Raw genomic sequence first — 27,988 nt, forward strand, 5'->3', positions numbered from 1 at the left:
TGCCGTCTATGGGGTTGCACAGAGTCAGACACGACTGAAGCGACTTAGCAGCAGCAGCAGCATGTTGAAAATGGCAGATTTTTGTCCTGCATTGATCTTTTAAATTACAGATTTAATTTAAATGTGTGTGTGTGTGGGTGTGTGTGTGTGTGTGTGTTGTGTGTGGAGGATGCAGAACCATTTGTGGATGGGAGCTGAGTATCCTTTCTGAAGGCATGCATATGCTTTCTACCAGACATGGTAGCACACAGCTGATGTTAAAAGCAATACAGGGACTTCCTTGGTGGTCTAGTGGCTAAAACTCTGCACTCCCAATCCAGGGGCCCCAGGTTTGATCCCTGGTTGGGAAACTAGAGTCCACAAGCTGCAACTAAGACCTAGTACAGCCAAACGTTTTTAAAAAACAATACAAAAAACCAACTGTGTGTGCCCTTTTCTCCTGCGTCCCTGAAAGGAGATGGAGAACTTGATATCTCAGTATATTTCAGAAGTGTAGTTGGGAAGATGGAGGTTCCAGTTGCTGTGACCGACACTCATTTTCTTCTGCAGCTTCAGCTTCCCCTGCATTCTTCCTCCATTCATTTTTATTTTTGACTACAACACATATATTGAATATCTATTCTATCAGGCCTTTTGCTAAGAACCACAGATTCAGAGATGAATAAAAGAAAACTTTTGCCCACAAGGAATTTACAGATTTATACTAGAGGACTTGCAAATAGATTATCAGAGACCAGAATGATAACAGCTAAGATGGAGGTGGGGAAATTGCATTGTGAGCTCAAGAAAGAGGCTGAATAACTCAGCTAGGGAGAGAAGAGGGTTTTGGAAGACCTCTCATAGAATTTAATTTTTAAGTGCCAGCATTCTCAGGAGACTCCCCTGGAAGAGCCAACTAACCATTTCTACTCTGGAAAAACTTATCATCTCCCCTGCCTCTCCACCACTGCTCTATCGGCCACTAAAATAACAGTGGCATAATAAATACATTAAGTGCCAAGTTGATGCTAGCTTCGATAATGACTAGAGTATCACAAACAATACAGAACTCCTTCCTAGGGGAGTATGGGGAGGCTAGAGAGAGCATTCTGGAAGAGATTACATCTGAGTTAAACACTGAAGGATAAGAGTTGGCTAGACAAGGAGAAAAGGAAGTTCAGTTCATTCCAGAAAGATACTTGAGTAGGCATGATTGTGTCTCTTTGGTTCCAGAAAGTGTGGCCAAATTTCTGTTTCTCGGTAGAGAAATGTTCATTCTGATTCAGCCAGGTTTGCTAAGGATAAAGACTGGGAAATGCCTCCAAGGAAATAGTAATTTTGTTGCTGTTGTTGTTGTCTCTTTGTTTTAAGAGATGTAACAGGAAAGAAAAAAAAAAAAAAGAAAATCAAATGGATTAAAGAGGATGCTTTCTTTGGGGAAAGGGCGAATAACATATGAGTCCTATGTCTACCACAAGGGCAAGGTGAGTTTCTATAACTCACAGGGTTTTCAGAGGAAAATGAATGAGAGGAACTTCTGGGTCCCACTCCTGGTAACTAGTCAGCACTTAATGAAAATATTTCCTTCTCTAGTTTACTCCTCTCCCAAGCACATTTTTTCAGTGAATAGGGTCTGAAGACTTCATTTATATGTCTGTAAACATCCTGAAAAATGTACGGAAACTTGGTCAGAAGAAAGATATTTAAGAGAAAGAAAGCTATTGCTTGGCATAATATGTTAGTTTCATTATACACATGGCCCTAAAAGCTGACTTATAACAGTCAAGAAAACAAATGGATTTCTTCACTCTTGCCTAACTTTCATGTACACGATACATAAATAATGTAAAAAGGTGACTTCTGTGCTGACTTGCTTTCTCTTTCACTCATTTCTCAGTGCCTTTTCAGAATTCTAAGAACCCCGTCATAGCATCACGAAAAGAAAACCATGTTAATTGTATTTTCAAGATAGGTAAATGCAGATCTGTAATGCCAGCTAGAACCACCCACATAATGCTTACTATAATTGGACAGTATTCTAATATATTAATTTACTCTCCCTTACAAGTTTATGAGCTAAGTTCTGTATATTTCCATTTTAAAGAGGACTCACAACAAATAAGCTATATAAGTTCACACATCAAACACAGTGCCATCTGAACTTGAACCCAGGAAACAGTAATGAAGCATCTGTGTGGGTCTAATCACTAGTCTAAAGTACATGATAGAGGAATAAACAGGGTGAGTTTTTTTAATGCTTTTCTTCTTTCCTCCAAAGTCAGATGATTACGTTTATTTTTTTAGTGTATTTTTAATTGGAGGATAATTGCTTTACAATGTTGTATTGGTTTCTTCTGCACAACACCATGAATCGGCCATAAATATACATACACCCACTCCCTCTTGAGCCTTCCTCCCCTCCCCCCACCCCACCCTTTAGGTTACCCCAGAGCCCCGAGCTGAGCTCCCTGCGCTATGTTGCAGCTTCCCACTAGCTGTCTATTTTACACTTGGTAGTCAACATATGTCAATGCTGCTCTCTTAATTCATCTCACCTTCTCCGTACCCCTGTGTCCACAAATCTGTTTACATCTGCATCCCTATTCCTACCCTGCAAAGAGGTTTATCAGTACCATTTTTCTAGATTCCATATATATGCATTAACATACAATACTTGTGTGTTTTTTTAACTTCACCCTGTACAACAGGATCAAGATTCATCCACTGTGGGTTTGATAAAAAGCTGTTGAACACTCCCCAGGTACCCCACATGGAAAAGAAAGCAGTGTGTGTGTGTGTGTATGTGAATGTGAATGCATGCACATGGGCATGTGTATGTGTGGAATAACCAAGCCCTCCCACAGCACTGGAGATGCAGGTTCACTGAAAGTAAAAACAGAACTTGTTCAGTGTTACTGCCTTTGATTCCCAGGGCACATCTGTGATGTACACATCGTGATTCCTACTCTGCCAGGAAAGAAACTGAGCCCAAAGTGGCTAGGAGACTTCTCTCAGGTGACAGAATTGCATGCGTCTGAGCCAGGATTGGAGTGCAAATGTCAACGCAAAAGAACAGTATTATGAGAGCATTTCACAGAAAGCATCACATTTGCTGGAAAAGGGAATAGGTTCAGGAAAGGCTTTCTTGAAAAAAAAAAAAAGTACTTCAAGTGAGATCTGAAGAATGAGTAGAATTAACTCAGAATGGAGGGGAGCAGTGCCTCAGGAAGAGACAGGAGTGTGAGCAAGCAGAGCCTGACCTGCCTGGCAGCAAAGAAAAGGCCGGTTTTCTCCAACATAGAGAAGCAGGGCTTCCCTTGTGGCTCAGGTGGTCAAGAATCTGCCTGTAATGCGAGAGACCTGGGTTTGATACCTGGGTTGGGAAGATCCCCTGGAGAAGGGAAAGGCTACCCACTCCAGGAGTTTGGCCTGGAGAATTCCATGGACTGTATAGTCCATGGGGATGCAAAGAGCTGGACATGACTGAGAGACTTTCACTCTCAGAGAAGCAGGAGGTTGGTGTGGGACAAGGAGAGAACCAGACATTAGGGGTCTTGAAGAATATGACAGAGATGCTAATCTGTGTCCTGGGAGGAAAGGGAAACCACAGCTAGGGTGCGGGAGAGGAGAGGGGGAAGGCTGGGAGGAGCTGCTGGGCTGCTGAGCAGATGGCTTTTCTGAAAGTTGACTCCAAAGGAAGGGCATCTGACACAGTGGATTCATAGAGGCCAGTTAGGAAGCTCTTGTAAAAATGCAGCCGAGAGATGATGGACAGTTAGAATAGAGCAATGCCAGGTGATGCAAATGGATATATTGGAATTTGTTAGGGAGACTGAGCAGTCCAGGCTAGACTTCCAACTGGGTGGACCTCAGCGTCACTTGCTCAGGAGAGAAGCATGGACTGGAGCTACCCACTCGCAGAAAATGTGTAATAGGGGAATCCTTAAGGGCTCTGAGCATTATGTATTTATTCATATCCAAACATTTTCACATACTCACCAACAGATATTCAAGAAGTGGAAGAGCATGGTGAAAATCTGGTGACCTCCATGCACTGCAATCATATAATGGATATAAAGAGAGATGTTCAGTTTCTAGACTCTCAACCACCAATCCACTAATTGCCCTGAAATGAAGATTTAGGCAAACAAAATGTGACTTCTCTAACTCCTCTAAAACCTTAGATTTTTTTTTTTTCCGTCTTGAACACTTTTTTAGTCTTCTTGAGGCAGAAGAACATGTTAGAGATGCCAGCAACTACACTCACCATACAAAAGCATTCCCTCATTTTAGAGATGAGAATATTGAGGTTCAGGGAGCAGATAACACAGACCCAAGGCTGCGTAGCATCATTCTGCATTACAGTTCCACTGAACTGCCAGGGATGATGCAGATCAGTAACAGGTTGTGTGGGGGATGTCTTTTTTATTTTCCGTACCATTCATTCCAGGGCCATGGCACCCCTATGAATCACATATAGTATTCTCAAACACTGACATGCACATGAGTCACTTTTCCGAATGACTTTTTGCTTCTTTATTGGGTGTTTGGTAGTTTCAGTAATGCCACAGATATGAGCCAAGACCAAGTCCATATATCCCATAACTTACTCAAAACCATTATATTCTGTTGTCCAAAGTATGATTGTTTTAGAATTCCTCCTGTTCATTTTTTAAGACTGCTTGAAACAGCAGAGGCAGCAGCATTTTCTTTGTTTTTTGTTTTGCTTTTACAGTTTTATTGGTGCATAGTTCTTTACAATGTTGTGTTAGTTTCTGCTCTACAACAAAGTGAATCAGCTGTACATTTACGTATCTGTACATATACATAGCTGTACATGTATATCCCCCTCTTTTAGATTTCCTTCCCATCTAGGTCACCACAGAGCTCTGAGTAGAGTTCCCTTGCTGTCTAGTAGGTTTTCCCTAGTAACCTATTTTATATGTAGTAATGTCTGTCTGTCTGTCCCAATCTCCCAGTTCATCCCTCCGCCTTTCCCCCCTTGATGTCCGGACATTTGTTCTCTATTTCTATGTCTCTATTTCTGTTTTGCAAGTAGGTTTATCTGTACCATTTCCTCCTGTTCTTTTTAATTATAAATAATAACCATTGTATTTTATTTAAGATCAAGACTCATGTCAAAAGAAAGATTTATTTATTCATCTGTGTGTTTTGTGCATCAATTTCAGTTTAGGAAATGTAAGCGTTTATGCATAATTAGGAATACAAACTTGCATAGATCATGGATATTGAGTGATCTAGGAACTGACTCTCACGCAGAACTTAATATGATTTGTCATCTTGCTTGAACACTAAACTTGAAGTCTATGAAATGAAAAAATAAAACCTGTGCATCAGGAAAATGGCACATGTTATACCATACAACTTTAGAATTTCCCCGAAGAGTTGGAAAGACAAAACCTGGACAGTCAGATGACAAGACCTACTCTACATCCTTGCAGAGAGAGTTTGGTATGGAGCATGACATTGATCCAGGTTTGGGATAGCAGTCACACTTTCTGGATTCTAACCCTGGTTATTTATGCCCAAACTGCATGGTTTATGGTAAAATGCTTAAAGTCTCTGAATTGAAGTTTCCTTCTCTATAAAAGGGGTATAATAATTGCACCTACTTTGTAGTGGTATTGTAAGGATTAAATGAATAAATGTAGCGAAGAGTTCAGTGTAGTTTCTGGCATAAACATTAGCTATGCTGAGGCTGATGATGAATATATGCAATTAGAAGTTGGGAAATACTAGAAGGACTAGTAAATGTTCCACAGACAGGGATAATTTGTGACGATGTTATTGGAAATTAAAATTTCTTCATATGTCTGTGCCAAGGAAAGCCAGTTTTGTAATGGTATTCTGAATAATGCTTAGACTGCTTCTACAAAGAATATACAATTTCTATTTAAGCAGACAATGTCTTCTCTATGCCTCTGTCTTTACTTCTGATTTACTGTTGAATTGATTAGCCTCAAAAGCAAAAATATAATTAAATACATGTAAGGCATATATTACATATATCCACATATATTGTACTATGTGGGTATGTATTTAAACTTTTTTTGTTAGGATCATGGACATGAGGTGATGTTTATCACATTAGGGAAACTGGCATGAGAGAACTTATATTAGGTGCTGTAAAACACTACTTGGAATATTTAGGCAGCAGATCAGTCTAGTGGAGGACTTCCCTGGTGGCTCAGACGGTAAAGCGTCTGCCTACAATGCAGGAGACCTGGGTTTGATCCCTGGATCCGGAAGATCCTCTGGAGAAGGAAATGGCAACCCACTCCAGCACTCTTGCCTGGAAAATCTCATGGACATAGGAACGTGGTAGGCTACAGTCCATGGGGTCACAAAGAGTCAGGCACGACTGAGCAACTTCACTTTCACTTTCAGTCTAGTGGAAATTACATGGGCTTTCTACCAACAACAACAAAAAAGTCAAGCCAAATTTCAGAATTTGTTCTGCTTCCTGGGGAATTATTTAACTCTTGTAACCTTCTGTTACCTCATCTTTAAAAAAAAAAAAAGGTCCTAATTTGCAATTTTTGAGATAGATGATAAAACAGATGATCAAATGCTAGATATTCAAGAGGAGCTTGTGTGTGTGTGTGTGTGTGTGCTTAGTTGCTCCTGACTCTTTGTGACCCCACAGACTCTGGCCTGCCAGGCTCCTCTGTCCATGGAATTTTCCAGGTGAGAATACTGGAGTGGGTTGCCATTTCCTTCTCTAGGGAATCTTTCCAACCCAGGGATGGAACCCACATCTCTTGTGTCTCCTGCATTGGCAGGCAGATTCTTTACCAGTAGCATCACACCACCTGAATGTCAGTATCCACCTCTGTGGAGTAAATACACAACATACATGATGTGAAACCACTTGTCTTTGCTTTTCAGTGAACTAATTAACAGTTCAACTTTAGAACACAGATAAAGTGAAAGATCTCCAAGTTTGGAGTCAGGAGCCCTAGTTCTTAATTTTGGCTCTGAGCTTTTGTTGGTCCCAGGAAGCTATCAACCTCATTGGATAGAAAGAACAAGGCTCAAAACTTGCATGCCAAGGCCCAGCTAGAACAGGTATCTTCAAACTCCCTGTGTAACCCTAAGTGAGTTAACATGAACAAAACAGACCTCATCTGCACATCTGTAATAGAAACCAGTGGCCTAAATTATCTTTAAGCACCCTTCCAGCTCTGAAATGGTATGATTACTAACACTTAAATTTTTTAAATACTTAAGAATGGATCTCACCTCACTTTTATCCCCCTGAACATTGATTTTTTTTTTTTATTGGAGTATAATTGCTTTACAAGATTGAGTTAGTTTCTGCTGTACAAGAAAGTGAATCAGCTATATGTATACATATATCCCCCTCTATCCTGGACCCCCCCCCCACCATCCCACCCATCTAGGTCCCCACAGAGCACTCAGCTGAGCTCCCTGTGATTTTAAAATGGTATCTCCTGTGGATAGTTGGGAGAAGGTAAGAGGGAAGGGGCCCCCCTCCCCCCCACTGGTTTCAACTGACACTTGAATTCCAAGTCAGAGGCAGATGTTCCGTGAGAAAGAGTTAACTGGCAAGAGCTTGCGGTAGTTGTGCATCTTTCTAAAACAGACTTTTTTTTTCTGTCTTCAATGAAAAAAAAAAAGTATGTCTAGTCAATGCTGTCAGTCACCGTCAGGAGATCTGTTTATGGCTCACTGTCCCTTTTACATTTTCAGCATCATGCATTTTAATTAGGAGCACTTACAACCCGAGCGCCCTCTCCACCTGCCACATAGAAATGAGTGTTAGTGTGTCTCAGAAGACAGTTGTCCTGGTTGATAAGAAACAAACAGATCTCAGAAAATAGGCTGATATTCACAGGATGAGTTAAAAGCCCAGAGGATTAGAAATGAGGGATTCACTTTTCATGGAGTCGATGCAGATACCTCCATGTCAATGACTCTGTTTCCCCATACAATACTGTATGATCAGTGTAACCATGAAAGGGTCTCCCTGTGTGCCAGTTATACTGTAGATGTGCTATCTTAACAGATGTAGGCACTTATATTTGGAGAAGCCAAGATGTTTCACCTAAGAAATGCTGATTAAAACACAAGTGCCCTTTGTAACTTGGTTTGATGGAGTTTCCTCTTTAGCAAATTGTATTTGTTGTTTGGGTGGCACTAGATTAATTTATTAATAAATTAAAATGTAACTTTATTAAATTAAAATTAATAAATGATGATGAAAATCTCTCTGAACCAAAAGGAAAAATAAAAGAATGGTGAAAAAAAAGAACCCAAAGAAAACCACACCATGGAGGAAAAGAAAGGAGATGGGGAGGAACAAAAGGAAGAAAAAAGAAGAAAAGGAAGAAAGAAAGAATACAGAACCAAAGCCGAAAAAGAGAAAAAGGAAAATATTGTTGAAGAGCTGTGAGACAAAAGGAAAGTAACAAGGATGGGACTTCTGTGACAACACAGAAAGAGAAGGCTAGGGGATTTGCTTGTAAGCATGTAAAAATCTCCTAGGCTTTCCAGGTGGTGCTCATGGTAAAGAATCCGCCTGCCGATGCAGGAGACATAAGAGACGCATGTTCAATCCCTTGTTCAGGAAGATCCCCAGGAGGAGGGCATGGCAACCCACTCCAGTATTCTTGCCTGGAGAATCCCCATGGACAGAGGAGCCTGGCGGGCTACAGTCCATAGGGTAGTACAGAGTCGGACACAATTGAAGCGACTTAGCACACATGTACACCTATAAAAATCTAACCCTTTCACTTAAGGAGTATGTGTTACTGTCTCTTTTGATCAGTATATCAGTGTTTTAACTGTATCATCACTGCCTTCCTTGTGGCTTTTAATAATTGTTCTTGAAACAGAAGTGTTTTTGCAGACATACTCTTCTCACTTGACTGATTATTTAATCCACCTGAAGCTATCTGTCTGTCTGTTGGATGAGGTGTTCATGGAGATTGAAAGCCAAGAAAGCTCAGAATGGCACTGACATCTTAGAGCAAATTAACTTACATAATGGCCTTGTCAATCTGCCCTCCCTTCAAATTCAATTTTGCTGGTTGAATTTGATCAGTCTCCATTGGGTTCGCTTTCTTTCCCATGTGCCATTCAGTTATCCCAGCTTTCCTTAACTCTTACTAAGTGTTAAGCAATGATGAGTGTCATAAAGAATATGAAGAGCATTTCTACTGCCCACAAGACATATTCAGATTTTAAGGACTGGAAGAACCAAATGGGTCCAATATGGCAGAGAAGTCAAATTCCACTAGACCTTGAGCCTCAGTATATGCTCATTGTAGCACATCAGCAAGCTAAATGACACACTTGGGGACTTTCCTGGTGGTCCAGTGGTTAAGAATCTGCCTTCCAATGCAGAGGACACGGATTTAATCTCTGGCCCGGGAACCATGATCCCACATGCCATGGGGCAACTAAACCAGTGAGCCGCAACTACTGAAGCCTATGTGCCCTAGAGTTCATGCTCTTCAACAAGAGAAGCCATTGCAATGAGAAGCCCATGCATCTAAACTACAGAGTAGCCACCACTCACTGCAACTAGAAAAAGCCAAAATGCTGCAACGAAGACCCAGCACAACCATAAATAAATAAACTTAAAACAAAACAAAAAAATAAGAAGTAGATATTTGCATTCCACCAATACTTATGTGTTATTTATGTGTGGTAGTTGATAGTGGTATTTGTTGATAGTGTTAGTTGCTCAGTCATGTCTGACTCTTTGTGACCCCATGGCTAGGGCCTGCCAGCCTCCTCTGTCCATGAAATTCTCCAGGCAAGAATACTGGAGTGGGTTTCCATTCCCTTCCCCAGGGGATATTCCCAACCCCAGGATCAAACCCAGGTCTCCTGTATTGCAGGCATATTTTTTACCATCTGAGCCACCAGGGAAGCGCAATATTCACATGTTGAAACCTAGATTCCCAATGTGATATTATTCATAGATATAGACTTTGAGAAGTCATAGATGAGGTATGAAAGTAGTGCCCTCATGATGGGATGACTGTCTTTATACAAAGAAGAAGAGACATAAGAGCACCCCTCCCCCCCACACACACACCTGTATCCATAAAAGGCCACATGAGCACACAGTGAAATAGGACCCATATGTAAAAGTCAAGAAGAGAACTCTCATCAAAAACTGAAGCTTCCAGCACCTTGATCTCAGGCTTCCCACCTTGCAGAACTGCAAGAAATCAATGATTATTTTTTAAGCCAACCAGCCTATGGTACTTTGTTATAGTGGCTTAAGCTAGGACAACAAGTGACATTAGGCAAAAAGATAGGTGGGAATACAATAGCCAGGGAGCCAGAATGCAAACAAGATTTTCTAAGTGCCAAAGATCTGTACGACTTTAGTTCAGGGGTGGTGATTCCTCTTGAGTTGAGGGAATCAAGGAAACTTCGTTGAGGAAGTGAACTGGCAGGATTATGAAACGTGAGCCTGATGAAACCGACCATCTCCAGCCAAAGGAAGCGTGTAAGCTTATTCGGCAAAGGATCTTTACTGAATTGCCCAGTTCTGAATGAATTTTCATGTCTGGCTTAAGTGCAACCCTGAGATAAATCTTAAAAATGAGTTCATGCTCAGCCATGATCAATTAGATGTGTCTGCCATGGTTACAGGATTGAAGAGGTCTCTATGTAAACTGCCATATCCAAAGCTTTCAAAGAATTTAGTGAGCCAAAGCATGAAGTTTGCTGTTGGTTGAAGAGGTTTTACACAGGAGGTAAAAGAGATTGGTTAGTAAAGCAAATTGGGGTAGATAAAAAGGGCTGTGGATGTCAGAGTGAATAAATTTCATTCTGTGAGAAAAACATACACTTATGTATTTAATACTTACTGTGTGTGTGTATGTGTGCCAGCCACTCAGTCGCATCTGACTCTTTGGGACCCCATGGACTGTAGCCCACCAGGCTCCTCTGTCCATGGGATTTTCCAGGCCAGAATACTGGGGTGGGTTGCCATTCTCTTCTCCAGGGGATCTTCCCAACTCAGGGATCGAGCCCAGGTCTCCTGCATTGAAGGCTGTTTCTTTACTGTCTGAACTGCCAGGAAAGCCCAATACTCACTATGGAAAATCTAGTGAGACTAACTTCACGGGACTTAAGCCCACACCTGTTCCATCTGTACATGTCTGGCTGTCCTTTCTCATTTCCCAAATATTAACAATTCTTCAATGCATTTTATTTTCTCTACTACAAATAGCTTTGTGTGTAGCCCTTGGTTACATAATGTGAAATGTAATGCACATGACACATAATGTAAATAACGTGTCCCTGATTTCCCAGATTTTTTTGTAGATGTGATAGGACAGGCATCAGATATCTGTAAGATACTGCAGCATGCTCTAAGTAAATAGTCATGGTCGACAGATTTTGAAGGGCCAGAAACAGCAAAGGCTTCTTACAAGAGCTGCCTCGTCATCTAGGTGGATCTTGGTGGTTAGGCAAGATTTCTATATGTATAAGCTGCAAGGGAGAGTGAAGAGGAAATGGACTAAAGAAGTGAGCAATTGTTTTGAGAAAAAAAAGCAATGGTGCTGCTGTGTGCCTGCCTGATAGGATCCGGTCACAAGTTACAGTTGAATTGTAAATGTGCAGTTATACGTAGAACCCATGGATGTCTCTGATCCTCATCACTCTGGTGCATTTGGTAACCAGTTATAAGTACCTGCTATTTACTAAGGACTAAAGTGTGTATGTGTGTGCTAAGTCGCTCTGGCATGCCCGACTCTGTGACCCCTTGGACTGTAGCCTGCCAGTCTCCTCTGTTCATGAAATTTTCCAGGCAAGAATACTGGAGCAGGTTGCCATTTGCCACTCTAGAGGATCTTTCTGACCCAGGGATTGAACCTGCATCTCCAGCACCTCCTGCATTGGCAGGTGGGTTCCTTACCACTAGTGGCACCTGGAAGCATTAAAGCAGGCCCTATTAAAGCATAGTATACCACTCCTGGGCATATACCGAGAGAAAATCACAATTCAAAAAGATAAATGAACCCCAGTGTTCATCACAGCACTATTTACAATAGCTAACACACGGAGGCAATGTAAATTTCCATCAACAGAGAAACGGATGAAGAAAATGTGGTGTGTGTGTGTACATATATATATATATATGTACAATGGAATATAACTCAGCCATAAAAAGGAATAAATTGTGCCATTTACACAAATGTGGATGGACCTAGAAACTGTCATACAAAGTGAAATAAGTCAGAAAGAGAAAAACCAGTATCATATAGCTTATATGCGGAATCTAGAAAAATGATACAGATGAACTTATTTGACAAAGCAGAAATAGAGACACAGATGTAGAGAGGAAACATATGGATACCAAGTGTGGGGGTGGGATAAATTTGGAGATTGGGATTGACACATTAGTTATTTGATACTATGTGTAAAATAGATAACTGATGAGAACCTAATGTATAGCTCAGGGAACTTTACTAAATGCTCGGTAATTTTTTTTTTTTTATAAATTTATTTATTTTAGTTGGGGGCTAATTACTTTACAATATTGTAATAGTTTTTGCCATACATTGACATGAATCAGCCATGGGTTTACATGTGTTCCCTTTCCTGGACCCCCCACCCACCTCCCTCCCCATCCCATCCCTCTGGGTCATCCCATTGCCCCGGCCCTGAGCTCTTGTCTCATGCATCGAACATGGAATGATGTTGTTTCACATATGATAATATACATGTTTCAATGCTATTCTCCGAGAACGTCCCACCCTCACCTTCTCCCTCAGAGTCCATAAAATTGTTCTATGCATCTGTGTCTCTTATTCTGTCTCGCATATAGGGTTATCGTTACCATCTTTCAAATTCCATATATATGCATTAGTATACTGTATTGTTGTTTTTCTTTCTGGCTTACTTCACTCTGTATAATGGGCTCCAGTTTCATCCATCTCGGTAGAACCGATTCAAATGTATTTTTTTTAATGGCTGAGTAATATTCCATTGTGTATATGTACCACAGCTTCCTTATCCATTCGTCTGCTGATGGACATCTAGGTTGCTTCCATGTCCTGGCTATTGTAAACAGTGCTGCGATGAACATTGGGGTACACGCGTTTCTTTCAATTCTGGTTTCCTCGGTGTATATGCCCAGCAGTGGGATTGCAGGGTCATATGGCAGTTCTATTCCCAGTTTTTTAAGGAATCTCCACACTGTTCTCCATAGTGGCTGTACTAGTTTGCATTCCCACCAACAGTGTAAGAGGGTTCCCTTTTCTCCACACCCTCTCCAGCATTTATTGCTTGTAGACTTTTGGATAGCAGCCATTCTGACTGGTGTGAAATGATACCTCATTGTGGTTTTGATTTGCATTTCTCTAATAATGAGTGATGTTGAGCATCTTTTCATGTGTTTGTTAGCCATCTGTATGTCTTCTTTGGAGAAATGTCTGTTTAGTTCTTTGGCCCATTTTTTGATTGGGTCGTTTATTTTTCTGGAATTCAGCTGCAGGAGTTGCTTGTATATTTTTGAGATTAATTGTTTGTCTGTTGCTTCGTTTGCTATTATTTTCTCCCATTCTGAAGGCTGTCTTTTCACCTTGCTTATAGTTTCCTTTGTTGTGCAAAAGCTTTTAATTTTAATTAGGTCCCATTTGTTTATTTTTGCTTTTATTTCCAATATTCTGGGAGGTGGGTCATGGAGGATCCTGCTGTGATTTATGTCGGAGAGTGTTTTGCCTATGTTTTCCTCTAGGAGTTTTATAGTTTCTGGTCTTACGTTTAGATCTTTAATCCATTTTGAGTTTATTTTTGTGTATGGTGTTAGGAAGTGTTCTAATTTCATTCTTTTACAAGTGGTTGACCAGTTTTCCCAGCACCACTTGTTAAAGAGATTGTCTTTTCTCCATTGTATATTCTTGCCTCCTTTGTCGAAGATAAGGTGTCCATATGTGGGTGGGTTTATCTCTGGGCTTTCTATTTTGTTCCATTGATCTATATTTCTATCTTTGTGCCAGTACCATACTGTCTTGATGACTGTGGCTTTGTAGTAGAGCCTGAAGTCAGGCAGGTTGATTCCTCCAGTTCCATTCTTCTTCCTCAAGATTGCTTTGGCTATTCGAGGTTTCTTATATTTCCATACAAATTGTGAGATGATTTGTTCTAGTTCTGTGAAAAATACCATTGGTAGCTTGATAGGGATTGCATTGAATCTATAGATTGCTTTGGGTAGTATACTCATTTTCACTATATTAATTCTTCCAATCCATGAACACGGTATATTTCTCCATCTGTTTGTGTCCTCTTTGATTTCTTTCATCAGTGTTTTATAGTTTTCTATATATAAGTCTTTTGTTTCTTTAGGTAGATATATTCCTAAGTATTTTATTCTTTTTGTTGCAATGGTGAATGGTATTGTTTCCTTAATTTCTCTTTCTGAAATGCTTGGTAATGACCTAAATGGGAAGAAAATCCAAAAAAGAGGAAATATATGTATACATACAGCTGATCCACTTGGCTGTACAACAGAAAATAACACAGCATTATAAAGCAACTATATTCCAGTAAAATTAATTTAAAAAACATAGTGAAAGTAATAATAATTTGTAAATTTCAGAGCACCTATCCTGGAGGGTATAACTCCAAAAAGGAAATTCATTATATAAAGGCAGAGAGATAGCAAATACAAAATGTACAGTCAAATAAAAAGCATATTTTCACAATGTTTTCACTCAAATTTTCTTTCCTGGGCCACTATGGTATGATATAATTTTTAAGGATAGGATCTCTGAGGCCTCACTAGCTGTGTGATCACGAGCAACTTACCTCTCTGTCCCCCACACTTCTGATGTGTGAAATAAGAATAATAAGGTTACCTATGCCATAGGGCTTTATAAGAAGTTAATGAGTTAAAAGCCTTTAGAAGAGTGCTATTTTACGTTTGCTGTTTTTTAGATTATATTGCACTTCTCTTTTTAAAACAATTTCATTTATTTATTTATTTTTGGCTGTGCTGGGTCTTCGTTGTTGAGCCAGCTTTTCTCTAGCTGCGAAGGGCTGGGGCTTCTTTTCTTATCGTTGTGGCTTCTCCCTGTGGAGCACAGGCTCTAGGGCACGTGGGCGTCGGTAGTTGCAGCACATGAGCTCAGGAGTGGCTCCCAGGCTCTAAAGCACAGGCTCCGCAGTTGTGGCTCACAGGCTTAGTTGCTTCTCTGCACGTGGAATCTTCCCGGATCAGGGATTGAACCTGTGTCTGCTGCACTGGCAGGCAGATCCTTTACCACGAAGCCACCAGGGTAGTCCCCTGCAATGACTTCTTAACTAGTACTCCCATTGCCTGTTATCCAATCTATACTCACGCAACTTCCAGGGCTCTATTCATGCGGGGCTATCACAGAGATGATGTATCTATACCCACTGGATATTTTTCAACATGAGATAGGCTTGGCAGAGTAATGCCCAAGTTTCTCAGTCTAATAGATAAGGCCCCGTGAACTGGTCCATTTAACTTTCTGAACACAGGACCCATGATTCTCACCTTGTACTCTCCTATGTGGCCTATGCCCCAACCATGCCTGACTCCTTCCCCAAGGTTAGAAGTTTACCAGGACATTTCCAAGGGTACTCCCTGACTCCTAAGCCGTCACTGTTTCCATCCATCCATTTTGCTGCAGCTCTTGAGAGCTGTCCTTGTATTGAGCTCATGTCTTCACATCATCTCTGCCACTTGACTGAGCTTTCGAGGGCATCTTGTCTCATTCATCTCTGAATTATCTGCACCTGGTACTGAGTAGGGTAACAGCATGATAATAATCACACGCTTGATGAAACTGGGTGGTCATGTACATGTAGTCATTCATGTACTTGTTTTTACATCAATAAGACACCGACTTCTAGAGGGTTAATCAGACAAACTAAATACTACTCCTGCTAAGCACTCACGTAATGCGTTAGCTCTTAATGAGAAATGCTCACGATGGAATTTTTAAAGAAAGTGGCAAGTCAGACAAGGATGTCTGCTGATCAGGGAGATTTTAGCCCCCACACATAGAGTGTGGGCTCTCGCCTCTCGATTTGTAAAATCATTATGGAAAATGACAAGTGACATGTTAGAGTCAAAATTTCAAGCAAACTAGGAAGAGTTCGATTGCTGTTTCTTGCTTTTGATCTCACACGTTGGCATAAAGATCATAACACTGTGTGTGTATATGTGTGCCATTCACACAATTTTGTCACATATACTTCATATTATTAGATTTTCACAACAAGCCAGTGAGAAAGTTGAGGCACAGTTTATTTCTCTCAAATTGCTGATGAAGAGCCCGAGGTTCAGGGAGGTTAAACGAGAAGTAGTGGAGGCGGTAAGTGCAGGAAAAAAAAAAATAGGTGAAAGCTCTGTATAGATACCAAAGTGACATTTACAGAGGACCACTAGAATAAATCAGCATTCCCGTCTTGACTGACTCAGTTGACAGGGACAAACTCACAGGCAGGTAGAAAAGAGAACAGGAGGATCATGTTACAATATATCAAGAAATGACTACAGCAACGTCTTTTTCAAAAGACAAACACATCAAAACAACAATAAAACAATACAGGCATGCCTCAGAGTTATGCAAGTTGGGTTTCCGACCACCTCAATAAAATGAATATCACAATAAAGTAAGTCATATGATTTTTTTTATTCACCTGTGTATATAAAAGTTATGTTTACATTATACTATATTCTGTGCACAGTGATATCATTACTTCTGAAAAAATGCATATACCTTAATTTAGACATACTTTATTGTCAAAAAAACACACAATGCAGTTGACACAAACTTTCAATTTCTTTTTTTTTTTTTTTTTAAGGAGGGCTGCGCTGCGCAGCATGTGGGATCTTAGTTCTGCAAACAGAGATCAAACCCACATTCCCTGCATTAGAAGCTTGGAATCTTAATTACAAGACCATCAGGGAAGTCCCACAAACCTTCAATTTTTAAAAAATGCAGCATCTGTAATGCACATAAAGTGAAGTATAATCCAATGAGGTATGCCTATATTATTTTACTTCTTAAAAGCCCTGCACCTCGTCAGTAATAAGGCCCAGAACGTGTCCCAGATTTCCTGACTCCAAACTTGTGAAATCCTAAAATGATTTCTAGATTGTACACTTCACATCTGGCCCTGAAAAGAGATGTGTGGTTTAAACATCCCCATAAGCGTTCCCAAAATACCAAGGGCTTGGGCATAGGATGTAAGCTCAAGGATCAAAGGGCACCAGACGTGTTTAGCATTTATTTTCTTTTATACTTTTCCAGTTTCTCTTTCTTTCTCTTTTTGTCTTTCCACTTTTCTTTGTAATTTTTTTTCCCCTCTCACACAGTAGAATGCTAGTCAGTAATTCAAACAAAAGAAAAGCATAAATGGTACTTCAGTATTAAGTCCTGGGGGACTTGAGTGATTTATATTCTCTTTCTTCTGCAATATTTGCTGTAAAGCTACTGAAGGTAATATTTAGAGGAAGTGGATATTCTGCCACAATTTCACCTCTTAATCCTTAGAGCATTTCCTTGATATCTATCAGCAGTTCATAAAGACTTTAACACTTTATGAGCAATATATTGACTTCCCTTTACAATGGCAAGGAAAAAAATAAAAATAAACTCTCATTGAAGAAGTCTAAAGTGTCTCCCTAAATGAAATTGGGTGATAAACCAAATAAAATAGGCACCAAAAAATGGAAGGTTTCCATTTGTTTTCACTCACTCTGCTCCAAATCTGTATGCTGGGAAGATTTATTTGATTATTTAGTTGAATCTTTCCAGACAAAAAGAAAATACAGTGTGATTTTCATCAACCCCTGTCAAGGATGTTAACTGAAGATGATGATTATTTTTTCCAAATATTAGTGGGGGAAGCAGGGACAGAGACAATAGTATAATACTGTTTGCACCTGGAGACTAAAAGCATTTCTGCAAAGTCCACTGGAATAGGTTATACTGTCTCAATTCTTTGTAACTCCCAGACTTGACATTTATATTTTTAATAGTTTATTTTATAGGAAATCAAAATAGAGAAATCTGGAACATTTGGTATTGAGTAAAAACTTCAAACTCAGGAATAATACTTTAAGTATGCGTACTTCCAAGTTTAAGGGGACTTGATAATAATACTTTGAAAGGATGCTGATATAACGTATATGTTTCTTTGACCCAAGCTGAAGTCATTTAGGGGTCTTCCCAGGTTGTGCTAGTAGTATAGAACCCACCTGCCATTACAGGAGACATCAGAGATGCAGGTTTGATCCCTGGGTGGGGAAGATCCCCTGAAGATGGTCATTTATGTAGTCTTGTATTGGGTTTTTCTAAATGTCTGAGTACCATCTATGTGATACAATTTTTAATCAACTCACTTTAACAAAGTAAATATTTGTTTTAAAGGGGAACTGTATATCCATATCTAAAAAATAATGAAGGTATTTTCACTCACCATAAATACAAGGTAAACTTAGAAATAAAATGAGTGAATGCAGTGCAATGTTCTTACAGTCTAACAAAGCACTTGGAAATGGCTTAAGGCTCTGAGCCTGAGGGCAACATTCCGCTTGTTAGAGAGATCTCCACTGGCAGGGAGCGGAGGTTCTCTTAGACATACTCAGTGGACTAAAAGAGAACTGGAAAGCAAGCAACTCTCTCACCTGGTGAGTCAGTGGTGTTTACTTTACACGCTTGTGTCCCATCAGAGATCACCACAGGGGTACACCACCTGCAGTATGACAAATGCTGGGGTCTCCTAACCAGTTTGGGCTGGACTGCCAGCGGTGGGAGTCATTCCTGAGCCTCATGTTCTTTAACTGTGCAATGCGTCTCTGGGTCATGTGTCTCTCTGAACAGCTATGAGGGTTATCTGGGTCACATGTCTCTCTGGAGAGCTATGAGGATTAAATGAAATAACATCCTATACTGTAAAAAATAACCCAACATACCTGCTGGTTAATTAATTCTAGTTACCACCAACCCTCAACATATTTTGTCCTTTCATTCTACCTATTCTACAAACATGAAAACTTCATCTCTTCCAAGGCCCTGTCCTCACTCTCTGCATATCCTTCCTTCTTACAGAAATCTTCTTTAACTTGTGTAATTCACTCCACATTTTAGGTAGAACACTCTGAGACTTTCTGAGGAAATCACACCCAATATTCTGGCAGACTCCACAAGTATATCTGCTGGTTCTATTAAAAGTTACACTGACAAAATAAATAGATAAATGAAAAAAGCACCATTAATGAAATACAGATGAATCATACCTGGGTAGGGGGAAGTGGCAAGATTTTGAGAGCAATAAGATTCTGTTCATAAATGAGACTTTGAAACATATCATTTGAGTGGAAGATCTAGGGGAAAGATAAGTTCCTCTTCTTAAGTCAAAAATAACTTTAAAGTCCCATTAGGTTCTTTTAAAAAGGCTTCTTGAACAGCAAATATCTTCTCCAAACACTTCATTGATTTAAGTGTAAATTAATCAGAAATGCATGGATTCCATCTCCCTTAGAGTACACATGGATTTGTACATCCAGATGCAAAATACCTTTCCTGTTTTCCATCACTTCAGCATTTGAAAGGGTGCTTTAGGTGCTCAAGACTGACTCAGAAGTGCTAAGCCTTGCCCTTGATGCTTGCAAAGCATGAGAAGTGGTGACGTTTCTTTGGTCCTCTCTGTCAATACTAAAGGATCATACTTTCTTAGAATTTCTAACAGAAAAGATGTAATTAATAAGCAGTGCGACCTTGGTAATCTTTCTCTGCTGTAGCACGGCACAGCAAAAAGAGCCCAATGAGTTCAAAGATTTCAGATTGGGTTCCTGGATTCAACTCTGACTGGATGTTTCTGGTTTCCTCATCTGAAAAATGGGGCTTCTGGACAGGATCGATTTATCTTGCAGCTTGCTGTGGGATAGATATGAGGTGATAAATCAACAAAAATTTATGGTGCATCATTTCTGTGCTACTGGGGATTCAAAGATAAATGAACAAAATATTTCCCTCTGGTCTTTGAGGAAATGTCTAGCTCTGGAGGAAGAAAGCACTCTGAGAATCTATTTTCGAGTGCTATCTTGGGGATGGCATGACATGCACAAGAGTCTACAGGCTACAGAGACAGTGTACTCTACCTGGGATGAAGGGGGGTGCTTTTCTTCCAGAATGGGAACTTCCTTTGTAAACACTTAGGTACCAAATTATGAAGCGCTAAGGAGAAAATGAATCCTTATCAATGGGGTCCTCCCTGGTGGCTCAGATGGTAAAGAATCTGCCTGCTATGTGGGAGACCTGGGTTCAATCCCTGGGTTGGGAAGATCCCCTGGAGGAGGGCATGGCAACCCACTCCACTATTCTTGCCTGGAGAATCCCTATGGAGAGAGGAGCCTGGCATGCTACAGTCCATGGGATCACAATCCCAAATGGTGATTTGAACAAAAGTAGTAGTTAATACTCCAGGAGATAGTGAAGGACAGGGAAGCATGGCCTGCTGCAGTCCATGGGGTTGCAGAGAGTCAGACACAATTTAGCAATTGTCACAACTCTTTGTGACCCCATGGACTGTAGCAGACCATGCTTCCCTGTCCTTCACTATCTCCCGGAGTATTAGCTACTACTCTTGTGCAACTCACCATTTGGGGTCTGAATTGTTTCCTGGTGTTCACTCTTAATTGTGTCAGTTTGTTACATTTTTAATTTTTTTCAGTTGTTCAGCCTTTTAGTCTAGCTTCACTGTTTTATTTCTGTTCTAAGAGATTGCGTTTCCTGGTTTTGTTTTTTTTCACTTTGTGTTGGGATCCTCTTCCCTCCCTCTCTCTTTTCCAGTGAAATCTGTTATCCTCATCGAGCTCCCCACACCAATCTGCTGGGCCATCTGATTTTTTCTAACTCCAAATCTGGGTGTATTTCTCGCCAACTGGTGACTATAATCCCATAGTTATCTTTGCAGTCATATTCACTTGTTTCTTATCTTAAATAATATAATTCCTGATCATCAACTATGTATCAGGCTTTGGACTAGGTTGGGAATACCCAGATATAGATAATATAGTCCTTGCTTCTCAAAGAGCTCAGAATCAATCTAGTGAGGGCAGTAGGCAAATAAACATTCAGTGACAGATCAGTGCGTTCAGCCTCATACTACCAATACGTGCAAGGAGTAGCAGAGGTACATAAGTGGTGACGTGAGTGAAGATTTAGAGTTTAAGTGATACCTGTGCTCCATCTGGGCAGATAAGATGGCCACTAATCACGGATAGGTATCCTAAGAGAGGGAGAATATAATTTCTCTATGCTCAGAGTCTGTTCAACAAGCAGATGCTAATTGCATCCCCAGAGTACAGAGCCAAGCCTAGTGGCATTTCCAAGGAATGTCTCCAGGGGGGCTTAAGATCCTCTATAATTACCAGCAGCATCATAACAATGCATTTCTAAAAAGGTTCACAATCGGTATATAAAAAAATCAGTGTTCTTGCTATGCAAATTCAGATTCCAGGCAAGTGCCCAGAAGAGCCAGACTCCCTTATTCAGGCCCAATCCAGGGCTTTCTGTCCAGATTTCTTCCCCTGAGACCTACCCATTCATAAAGCTGGTCAAGCTCTAATCTCCAAGGTTGATGGCTTCCAAATAACTGGATAAGTGAAAAACCTCCTGCATAGTTCATTCATAGGGAAATAAGTACGGGGCTGACCCACTGTTTACAGGGTGCTTTTCTGAAGCCCTCAACTGGCCAAGGACTTACCTACCAACTATTCTGAAATTAGTATGAAACCTAATAGCCAGTCCTTTTCCTTGTCTGTATTTTTTTTTTCTGGCTTCAACATGTGGCATGTAGTATCTTAGCTCCTTGAGCAGGGATCGAACCTGTGTTCCCTGCACTTGAAGCACAAAGTTTTAGCCACTGTGCCACCAGGGAATTCCCTTCCTGTCTGTAAATTCTAGTACCCTCCTGACAGAAAATTGATACTGGTACTTTTTTCAACAGAGAAGTCAGAAAGTTTGCCTTCTCTATGGACCTTGACACTGAGCCTTCCCTTTCTCTCATTTATGCCTCAAGATCCCATAATTTAGATCATTAAATGTAAAATATCAATCCCTATTTTTTTTTTACCAGATCATAAGATTGAGACAGGCCTCCTTTTAACATTAGCTGCCTTACTAATCAAAGTGGAGCTCAGGGAGGACGAAATAAGGAAAAGAACCACACACACACACAATTTTAATTCTCAAAAAGAAATACAGTTGTGTGTACAGGTATAAATTGTTTAGAAAATGAGAGTTTGGAGAAAAATGAAGTCTTGTTTGCCTGGAGCTCAGATGTGTTGAAAAACAGAGGATGATACCATTTAAAGGGCTGACTGAGGTCTGACTGAATGCCCTGTGTAGCCAGGAGACAGGATTACACAGTGAAAAGGAGCGGTCTAACTGGAGGGATCTCAGAAGAATCTGTTTTCTGGCTATCTGCTTTTATAGGGAGGCTCACTTGAGAGGAAACTAACATATATATTAAAAACCAGACCTTTTTCTTTCACTGCATCTGTTAATTGAACACCCTTGTGAGTTAAGCATTCCATAAAGCATATAATACTCTCTTGTTGTGGTTGTTCATTTGTTGTCATGTCCAACTCTGTGACCCCATGGAATGCACCTGTCCTTCACCATGTCCTGGAGATGTCTCAAATTCATGTCCATTGAGTTGATAATGCTACCTAACCATCTCATCCTCTGCCGCCCCCTTCTCCTTTTGCCTTCAACCTTTCCCAGCATCAGGGTCTTTCCCAATGAGTTGTCTCTTCACATCAGGTGGCCAAGGTATTGGAGCTTCAGGTTTGATCCTAAAAGAAATCATACCTTATACACAAAGGCAAATAAGACTCAGAAAGGTTATCAAACTTTAATTAACCACTTAGCTGTCTGATTTACAGTACCAATACTGTGACAATTGACCATAGCTATATGACCCCAGAAACATCTATACATCTTGCTTTTTTCTTTCAGGTGTCACACCTCCTATGCTCCCACATCAGGGTGTTAACATTTTCAAAGGACCAAGAAACATTTAGTTTGGCTGATCCACAAAGGACAAAGAGACTGTGCTATAAAGTGATAGTAAAAAGGTGAGCAAAAGTCTAATTGGAATTTAGAGAAGAAAATATATTTCCCTTGACAATTTCTTCATCTGAAAAACCGAGAGGTTATTGTAGAGAATAAATGAGATAACCTATGCCAATCACTCCCTATAGTTCCTAGCAAGATATTAAACATTCAGTAGAAAGAATACCCACTGCAAATGCTAATGTCATTTATTATCACTGTCTATTCCAGAAAAGTGACAATATGCCTTACGTAGTGGCGGTAGAAGGGCTTTGGACAGCCAGCAAACAACTTGGTGTAAAATAAGGGGTTCCCTGCTTAGGCACAATGAGATCATTTAGGGAAGAAAGCCAGAATATCCTTATGCAAAAAAGGAAAGTGAGAAAAAATTCAACAGGCTCCATGCATTTGCTTTTCTCTGCTTTCAGAGAATGCAGAAGTCAGCTCTTACATATCTCCATTTAAAATGAGTTGTTTCTGTCTGGGTTTTCTACCAGAAGATACCAGAGAAACTTTTAGGGTACATCAGAACGCATGAGTGCACAGTTATTTTTTTTCTTATGCTGTTACCGTCCTCTGATTCCACAATAATTCTCACTCCAAAAATCCACTGCACACAAGATCTGCTTTGAAGGAGCCTCTGGGGCTACATTAGTGAACCAAACTCCAGGGTACTGAAATAATTCAACCAAGACAAGACATATTATTAGACTGAGCAGATACTAGGAGAAAAGACTAAATGTAATCTCACCAGAAAAATGTCAGTAGACTTTTTCTAGTCTGCATTAATTTGGGTCTAAACTATGTTTTCTATTGTTGTTTGTTTTTTCCCCACTCTTCTGACTGTATCTGGAAGACTAATTGAGTTATTAGCTTAATGATTTTTCCCTGGGCCATATTTTCAGGGACAAGTGACAACCTGATATATCCTTTAAAGGGATGTTTGGATCCAGTGACCTGGGATCTGGCCTGGGCTTTTTCCAAGAGCATGGTTATGTATCTTCAGGCTTAGGAGTCAGAAGACTTATCCAATTTTTTTTTCTTCCTATAAAATGAAGAGGTTGAACTAGATTATCTCTAAGGGCCCTTCTGGTTCTAAAAGCTTGCAACTCTATAAAATGGAGGAAATAATGTATCTTCTTACCTCAGAAGATTATTGCAAGGATTGAGGAAGAACATACGAAGGGCTATACATGTCTAAATAGTAATAGCACAAGAGTGCCTTTGTCTGGGACTCCAATACTGAGGAGCTCAATGGGACTTTGAATACATTTGGTTTCATTATTCTCAAATGGTCTCCAGAATGATGTTTGCTATGTTGAATCAGAATCACCATGTTTGCTTTTTGAAAATATGCATTCCCCTTGGAGACTTTGATTTAGTTGGTTAACCATGGAATCTGGGATCTATATTTTCAAAACCACTGCAATTAATTAAGGATTCTGATTCTTCTCAGGAATGCATAATGTTTAGTTCATCTTGTATTGCGCTGTGTAGGTCCCTTCTGCAGTGAGGGAAAGTAGTGGTGCAGTGTTTTGAAAGTAGCTTGTAATAGTTACTAGTGCTTCAATATGGAAAGGTAGTACTAGATTATATTTAATGTTGGAAACCCTAGGTTTGAATTGATTCCTTAACTTATTAACTGAGTAATCTTGAGCAAATCACTTCATGTCTCTGAGCCTCAGTTTTCTCAGACCTTAAAGGATACCAACAATATCCTCTCCATTCACAGTGCCTTAATAATTAAAGGAAGACTGCATGTAAAAGAGCTAATGGAGTGTGTTACAATGCTAGCTCGCTTCCTTCTTTTCCGGCCTGGTAAAATATCATAGCTATAAGGGTATTGGTAAAACACAGTGATGTATAATAATCATATTATTAGTAAATAAAATCTCGAGTTGCATAACAGGTGTTTAGACACCCCATCATCTGAACAGATGCCAGTACACAAGTCTGTTTACAGGTGTCTACTTCTCTCTCTGAGACTAAGTATTGAGTGGGTGGTGTTTGGGTGAGTAGGACTACCTTCTGTTATTGCTAGCTTGTTTTAAAATTTAAGGAGACATGCCCAAATGTATGTCTTGTAGGAATTTTGCCTTACTATTTAGCTATATTTATTCACACACAATGTTTGCAAAAGCAGATATATTTTTCTTCTCCAAATATTCTTCCCCATCTCCTACCATTCTGAGTCTCCTGAGCAAAGCCACTATTTACAATAGAGTTGTTTTAACAACATGTTTATGCAAATACAGATCCTGATCACAGTTACCCTCTGGACCACCAGACAGAATTTGAAACCCTGTTAGTAGAGGCAAGATGAAAGACGGGTTCAACTGTATATCAAATTGTATCTGAGGAGCTGAAATTGTTTTATAAACCTCAATTAGGCCTCATACCACCCCCCTGAGGCAAGAAAGAAGTATTATGCACTTTTATGGAGACACAAACTGAAAAACCCACGGAGAGGTTAATCAATTTGCATCAGATGTCTTATAGCCAGGCTGCAGTGAGTTAGGAACAAAATGGAATTTCTTCCTAGGGAGCAACTTACCTTCTTTTATTTGCCTGATTACTAGAGTGTATGAAACTTCTGGAAAATTATGATGAATGTTCAAAAGAAACCCCTGAGAAAGGATTAGCATTTGTTTCCCAGTTTAGTAAATGAGTGATTTGTTTTTCATGCAGAAGCAAAGCACCTCTTTTGTTTTGCCAAACACTTCGGTGGAAATGACCCCTTTGAGGAAGGAGAAAAAGAAAAGCGGGGCAATTCAGGAATTAGGGCAGTGATTGGTAGAATATTTCTTTTTTTCTCTACACCTTCCTCTATATAGCAACCTACGCAGATATTGCACGCTAGAGGGCGCTTGAGGTGGGGAAAAAAAAAACAAAACTTCGACATCGCTCAGATAGAGCCAGTTGTCTGTGCAGGCAGGAAGGAGATGGCCACATGAAAGCTCATGCATTTTTTTTCCTCCAGGCAGCATGACTTTGATAAATGAACAAGCAAACAAAGAATCTTTAAATAGTTTTATGCAGCTTTGACTAATAAAGAAATCATGTTCGTATTCTCAGTAACGTAATTCCTTTTCAACTTCTCGGGACATTTGTCGAATGCATATGTAGTAGTGTCTTGTCCAGTAACCAACTTGATAAAAAGTAACCAGAATGATAAACCCCATTTTAGACACAGTAAGTAATGATGATGTGCCTCCTCCCCCTTACATTTGTATTCCTTTATACATGTGTACTAATACATTAGTATAAGTGTGCAAATTCCAAATGATGGTCATCTTCTAAATCAGACTTAAGATCAATTAAATTTAGTATTATGTTTTAATAGCCAAAGCAATCTGATATACCAAGTTAATTGTATCTGGGGGCTAATAGTGTGGAGTAGGGGATTTTGAAAGGAAAACTACCTCCATTTCTCTTCTTTTTAGAGCATGGTGTAAATTGTTTTTAGTTTTTTTTTCTTCTTGGTTCCCATGTTAAACAAGAGGGGTCTGGAATCTTAATCTAGCTGCTGTTCACTTTCAGGAAAACTAAACACCCAGACCCACAAGGAAACAACAAATGAAAATGTGTTTAGTCCACCAAACCCGGGCTGGCTTATTTGATAGCTTTGTACCAGCCTCTTTAAATCTATCTACTGTCCCTCCCCCCACCCCCCACCAGTCAGGTTCTGTTTAGAAGCCCAGTTGGAGCTTATCTCTTTCCTAGCACCTGGGACGATGCGAGATAATGCCATTTTGAAAAACTTCTCCAAAATGCTCTCAGCACAGATGTAGTTTTCAGAAAGTGTTTATACCTTCATTTACTGAAAATATAATAGCAAGTTCAAGATTAGTAGTTACAGTCAATATTAAGAGATCTAGGTCTAATTTCAGGATAGCTAAAACCAGCAGCCAAGAAATGTAGAGCATCACATCTCTGAATACAGTCCAGTGATGATTGTACCCCAAGAATCCATAATCACTTCTAAAGAAATCAGTTTAGTTTTTCAAATCCTGCAATAAACATTGGTGAAGCAAGCCCACGATAAATTTAGTGTGACACGCTTTTCTTTTTCTTTAGGATTGTATTCTGTCTTAGAATATTCCAGGATGAAGACAAGAAGTATTCATATAATACCCTACTTTACTTTTATTCTTCTCTTCTTTTTATAGATCGTCTGAGAAAAGAATAGCCTAAGGCAGTAGTTCTCAAACTTTAGCAAGTCACAGAATTCCCTGGGGTATTTGGTAAAAGGCAGCTTGATGAGCCCCACCCAGGTCCAGGGTAGGTGTGTTTGCATTTCTAACAAGTGCCCTTAAGATGAAGAGGCAGTACCTCAGCCTGAGATCACAGTTTGAGAACCACTATAGATGCTCACATTTTCTTAACTTGAGCATCATCACATCTTTTCATGTTTTTGGTTTGCTAGTTTAAACAAACCCTTAAACTTAAAAAAAAAAAAGAAGAAAAGAAAAAGGAAACGTTTCTAATGTATTTAAACATTTGAACTTAAAACAGTTTTCCTAAACTTTCCATTCTTATGACTTAGGCTCAAATATTGGTAGTCAAACTAAAATTTCAAAAGAAAAACTATTATTTTTTTTACCTAATGGCACAGTTGTTATATCTTTTTATATTATATATGTATATGTATGTGTGTGTGTGTATATATATATATATATATATATATATATATATATATATATATATATATATATGCTTCTCAGGAAAGTACACTACTGAGAATAAAATATGTACCCTCTCAAAAAAAAAAAAAAAGACACAGTCATCTTCAGATTTTTAATTGGAATTCCATAAGATGAAATGTGAGAAAAGTTCTCTGAATTCCTAGAAAATATCACATACTAATTGGTGTAATTTTTTGCCTTCTTCATATT

The 27,988-nt window shown here is 39.7% G+C and overlaps 1 protein-coding gene across 4 annotated transcripts in view; it reads left to right on the forward strand.

Annotated features, from left to right (window-relative positions):
• Positions 1-27,988, forward strand: part of CDH8 (cadherin 8) — a 1,308,359-nt gene that overhangs the window by 881,541 nt on the left and 398,830 nt on the right. For 2 of the 4 annotated variants that reach the window (XM_081511603.1, XM_081511604.1), the window contains one exon: positions 22,998-23,116. The exons of the other annotated variants lie outside the window; for them this stretch is intronic. The gene's annotated coding sequence lies outside the window, so the exon portion shown is untranslated. The remainder of the gene's footprint in view (positions 1-22,997; positions 23,117-27,988) is intronic. 4 annotated transcript variants of the gene reach the window in all.

This window comes from Giraffa tippelskirchi, chromosome 7 (genome assembly GCF_054371585.1).
Source record: "Giraffa tippelskirchi isolate mGirTip1 chromosome 7, T2T-mGirTip1v1.2.pri, whole genome shotgun sequence".
Taxonomy (NCBI): domain Eukaryota; kingdom Metazoa; phylum Chordata; class Mammalia; order Artiodactyla; family Giraffidae; genus Giraffa; species Giraffa tippelskirchi.